Source organism: Nyctereutes procyonoides, unplaced genomic scaffold (assembly GCF_905146905.1).
Source record: "Nyctereutes procyonoides isolate TBG_1078 unplaced genomic scaffold, NYPRO_anot_genome, whole genome shotgun sequence".
Taxonomy (NCBI): domain Eukaryota; kingdom Metazoa; phylum Chordata; class Mammalia; order Carnivora; family Canidae; genus Nyctereutes; species Nyctereutes procyonoides.
The window spans coordinates 17,132,025-17,138,024 of record NW_026575122.1 but is presented as its reverse complement, the minus strand read 5'-3'; positions in this window follow the sequence as shown (position 1 = coordinate 17,138,024).

Here is a 6,000-nt window from a genome sequence, read left to right as displayed (position 1 = left end):
AAGAAGAGCTGGCTTTCACTTCCAAAGGGAGTTTAAAATGACCTGCCATTGTCAAAACTTGCCAAATACTGACCTAACAAGGAGAATGGAGCCACGATATAAAAACTAAACAGAAAAACTCAGGCATGAGAGAGCCACAATATCACATGCTATTTATGTGAAATATTAAGACAGGACACTAGCATTTTACAAAGCATGTTGGAAAAGTCTGTCATAGAACTAAGTCAATACATTCCCCACCCCCCCTACTCACTAGTTTCAGCAAATCCACCAGCAAAGAATAGACACTCGGGGAAAATGTAGAGTTATAAAGAAAAGTAACTATAGACAGAACTCAAAAAAAAAAAAAAAAGAAAAGAAAAAGAAAAAATAGAGAACTTGCTTCTAGAACAGCCAGAACTGCTATATATTCTCATTCAGACAGGCTCTATCTTATAGACTTAAGCAGAATGCTAAACTTGCAAAGTTCTGAACCTAGTATATCTGACTATTAAAGGGAAATTGAGTTGTGGATACATTTAATTTGGGTTTAGTGGAATATATTTATGTAATTCTCTGTCATTTCCATGAATATTTATGTTACTGCTAGCTGTCCTAGTATGGGTCTATCAGAAATGCAATGACCATCGTTTGTGTTGACCCACCCAGCACCATGACACAGAGCAGCAAGTGTATCAGGATATTAATGTCTTCTCCAGTGGTGGGTACGTACAATCAGTAGTGGAGCAAAGTTTGCAAGTGTGTGGAGCCAGGAGATTGAGCTATGGAAATTTCTTCCATATCTTATAGTTTATATATAAAAAAAAGTAACTTGTTAGAATTCTTCCCATGTTTGATAACAACGTAAAAATGTACATGGTAATAACTTGTAAGCTGAATGAAACCTTCTAAAACATCATTAAGTAAACAAATTTTGATCAGTCAATAGTAGAGAAAATACTGAATTATTTTTCAGTATTTTTCTCCGGTGGGGAGAGCCCCTTGTCCTGGGAAACGGGGCACGGCCGGAATGGGGGCCACCCCCTGGCCTGTCACACAACGCACGTTAGTGGGGAACCTGGTGCTAAACCATTCGTAGGCGACCTGCTTCTGGGTGGGGGTTTCGTACGTAGCAGAGCAGCTCTCTTGCTGCGATCTATTGAAAGTCAGCCCTCGACACAAGGGTTTGTTTTATTTTTTTCTTTTTTTTATATATGTATATATAATAGACATTTCATTTATATATATATGTGTGTGTGTGTGTGTGTGTGTGTGTGTGTGTGTAATTACCATGTGTTAGTCTCCCCAAACATCTTCCAGATGTCAATTCATTTCATCTTAAAGCAATGTTGCCACTATATTCTCAAAGATGTTGGCTCAAAGGCATAAAGGTGTCCCAAGTCCCCACCCGACGGGTGGTGCATGCAGACTCACAGGGTGCAGAACACCACGTAGGTGTAGATATGTCACACCCAAGAGCACCCTTTCTCCGAGCGGAGGAAGGTGCTCACAGCTGGGAAGAGCAGGCTGTTTTCTCTCCCAGCACTGCCTCCCTTAGGCTCTAGATGCTTCCCCAGGGCACAGCCCAGGTGACCCACCATAGGGCTCCTTCTCCATCACCAACAGCCCCTGGACCGGCCCACAGTTAGCAGCTGGAGCTTGTCCCTGCCCTGGGTGGGTGAGTGCCAGCCAGTTCCGCAGCCTGCTTTCGGAAAGCGCCCCTCTCCGTTTCCCTTTTGGTGGTTGCACTGGGAGCCCACACATCAGCTTGGGGGGGGGTGCACACAGGGAGGCGCCCATGGGTTCCTTAGCACACAGATTTTTTTTTCCCTAGAACAAGAGCAAGTGAATGTGAGGGAAGAGATTTAAATAAAAGATTTAATAACCTGATCGAGTCCAGCAGCCACCAGGTTTGTGGAACTTACTCTATGCCTTACATGTTATTCAAATACCACCTCGCTTAGAACTCCCAACAACCCCATTTTGCAAGTGTGGAAACAGAGGTGCAGAGAGATGAAATTACTTGACCAAGGTCACAGCCAGGAAGTGTCGGAACTGGATTTAACACCTGGGCTACCAGGCTCCAGAGTCTATGCTCTCACCCACCCAAAAAGGATGGAAAGAACCTTCCAGTGGTGTGGTTGTCAGACTCAGATGCCCCACACTGGCAAGATTCCCCTTCAGCCCAGTGCGTGCAGCCCTCCCTGGAGAAGGGGGAGAGGGGGCTGACCTCTGGAGGCCCTTCCAGACAAACAGGCCTCCAGCTCTCTCCGGAGTATTCCTCCTCTTGGACTTCATGTGCTCCTCTTTCTGTCTGGTCCAACAGGCTGGTCCGGGCCTCCTGATTGAGTTCAGCTGTCGCTGTGGGACCAGGAGAGCAGCGCGCAAACCCCTGAGAGCTCTTCTCACAAGTCTCCGTGGGTGGAAATTCTTCGTGATGTCAACACATCTCAGCACTGAGGACGTTGTGAGGCCAGGGCATATGCTGAGATGGAATTTCTGGGGGCAGGCTTCCAGGAATCGCACAGCCTTTATGGTGCTTCATGGTGACGGCTGGCTTGCGGGGGTCCTCGGTTAGAAGGTAGGCGAGGCTGAAAGCTCTGGAGGGTAGGGCCTCAACCCGGGGCACCTGGCACCAGACCTGCTGCGGACGACACTTGTACAGGAGCGGGTCAACTAAATACCTATCAATGGTCAACTAAATAGCCTATCCACGCAGGCTATGGAGAAGTACAACCTAGAGAAGGACATTGCTGCCTATATCAAGAAGGAATTTGGCAAGAAATATAACCCGACCTGGCATTGTGTCGTGGGCTGAAATTTTGGCAGCTACGTTACACAGGAGACAAAGCACTTCATCTATTTTTACTTGGGTCGAGATGCAACCCTCCTCTTCAAGTCAGGCTAGGTGACCACAGTGAAGGTGTCAGTGGCAGCGGCAGCGATGGCCTGCGGCATTGCTGGGACTGTTTTGCACTGGGGCCAGCATCAGGATGTCCTCTCCAATGGCTGTGCTACTGCATGGACTGTATACTCGATTTCATGTGTATGTCACAGTAAACAAAACCAAACTTAAAAAAAAAAAAACTTATTAAACTCAACAGCAAAGAAACAAACAACCCAATCATGAAATGGGCAAAAGACATGAACAGAAATTTCACGGAGGAAGACATAGACATGGCCAACATGCACATGAGAAAATGCTCTGCATCACTTGCCATCAGGAAATACAAATCAAAACCACAATGAGATACCACCTCACACCAGTGAGAATGAGGAAAATTATCAAGGAAGGAAACCACAAATGTTGGAGAGGATGTGGAGAAAGGGGAACCCTCTTGCACTGTTGGTGGGAATGTGAACTGGTGCAGCCACTCTGGAAAACTGTGTGGAGGTTCCTCAAAGGGTTAAAAATAGTCCTGCCCTACGGCCCAGTAATTACACTGCTGAGGATTTACCCCAAAGATACAGATGCAGTGAAACCGCACCTGCACCCCGATGTTTCTAGCAGCAATGTCCACAATAGCCAGACTATGGAAGGAGCCTCGGTGTCCATCGAAAGATGAATGGATAAAGAAGATGTGGTTTATGTATACAATGGAATATTACTCAGCCATTAGAAACGACAAATACCCACCATTTGCTTCGACGTGGATGGAACTGGAGGGTATTATGCTGAGTGAAGTAAGTCAATTGGAGGACAAACATTATATGTTCTCATTCATATGGGGAATATAAATAATAGTGAAAGGGAATAGAGAGGAAGGGAGAAGAAATGGGTGGGAAATATCAGAAAGGGAGACAGAACATGAGAGACTCCTAACTCTGGGAAACGAACTAGGGGTGGTGGAAGGGGAGGAGAGCGGGGGGTGGGGGTGACTGGGTGACGGGCACTGAGCGGGGCACTTGACGGGATGAGCACTGGGTGTTATTCTGTATGTTGGCAAATTGAACACCAATAAAAAATAAATTTATTATTATTATTATTTTTAAATTTTATTTATTTATGATAGTCACAGAGAGAGAGAGAGAGAGAGGCACAGAGACATAGGCAGAGGGAGAAGCAGGCTCCATGCACCGGGAGCCCGATGTGGGATTCAATCCCGGGTCTCCAGGATCGCGCCCTGGGCCAAAGGCAGGCGCCAAACCGCTGCGCCACCCAGGGATCCCCTAAATTTATTATTTAAAAAATAAAATAAAATAAAATGCAAACGTGAAAATAATAATAATAATAATAATAATAATAATAATAATAATAATAATACTATAAGATTGTCCTTAAAGTAGTGATTAAAAAGTGTGCAGTCAAAAGTGTTTGGTAAAAAAGAACTTATATAATTATGTTGCTCAATTAATAAAAATGCCATTCTTCTTCTGAGTTTTGTGATGTTTGTGTTGTCAGACTTTTAAAACTTTTAAATTTTATATTGTTATTCCCCACTTTAAATAATTAATCATTTAGTACTTAATTTCATATTCATGATTTAGAAGAAGACTCTCTTAAAAAGTCTTCCTCGTACATCAGTCTCAAGCCCCAAAAAAACCTGAATTCTCTCCTGAATCTGAACAATAAATATAATGGTTGATAATAGCCAAGATATCTAAAAAGAAATGAATAGGCCCTTAAATGTGGTCCTTGTAAATCTTAATTCAAAAGGACCTCAAAAAAAGAATTCTCTGAATTTCCAATTTAAGCCTCACTTTTTCAGAAGTTTATCTTACATTCTAAGAATTCATCAATTTGTGTCAAAGTATTTTCCAGGCTTCTTTGGATTACTTCCTGATGCAGTTTCTCTTAGCCTACATATGGAAAAGTGGAAAATCACACAACAATACTAAAAAGTAGATGTAAATGCCAATCTATGGCCATAATTTGTGAAGAATTTCCACCAGTTATGAAGCCATTAGAATCCCCACTCTGGACGAGTAGTCTATACACTATTTACTTTTTCTAATAGAGCTCATCTAAGGGTCCCCAGGAATAGGAAATTATTTCAGTCTTATGAATGTCAAACTCTTGGCTCCGAGTCCCTGGGCTCTGTTCTAGATGTTAAAATTGGCAGCTGTCACCTACACAGGTATTTTCTTAGAAGTTTGCTGAGGCATCAACCCATCTTACTCCCACCATCAATAGCTCTTTTTATACATATTTTAGAACTAAAAAGCAAAGTGATAAAAGAGCACAAGATAGGGAGGTATAAAAAGAAAATAAAACTGGCTTATTATGTCACAGAGGCAAAAAGTTGTAAATGGAAGAAGATCAGGAAAAGCCCTGATAGGAGGACAGACTGCAAATTAGATTATTCCTTATATTTCAATTACTCTAAGTGATATAGGATTAGGGAGAAGATGAAGACATTCATACTGCATAATGGCTAGGAATTGAGCTAGAAGTGGTATATATAATCTTGTTCTTCGGATGGACATATGAACCTGAGAGTCTACTCATCCAAAAATGGATAAGAAACAGAGCTGGAGAAATTTTGATAGTGAGGGACTCATTAGGGCAATTTTTTTTTAAAGTAAGACAGTATATAGAAGTGAAATACCATCTTGAAGATCTGTTATTAAAAGAACATGATGCAGAAAGTGATTTATAGCAGGGAACAGAAGAAAATTTAATATAAATTGAATAAAAAACACCCTGTCTGAATACTTTCATTTTACTGGGTAAGCATCCAGTTTACAAGAAGATAAAATTCTTATGAAACAAGAGCTAAAATCATCTAGAAAAGTAGTGTTATGAAAATAAATATTTAGCAGGAGTGGACCTTGACAAGGGGGACATCCTAACGGGATACAGTCTCTCTGCGGACCAGACTGTTCACCAAATAGAACTCATTCTGTGGAAAAAAAAAAAAATTGGAGGTAAGCAGAGAGCCTGCTTCTCCCTCTGCCTATGTCTCCACCTCTTTCTCTCTGTGTCTCTCATGAATAAATAAATAAAATCTTAAAAAAAAAAAAAAACCTAAGGGTTCATTCAAATTGGGGGTAGGATTGATTTAAAAAAAAAAAAAACAG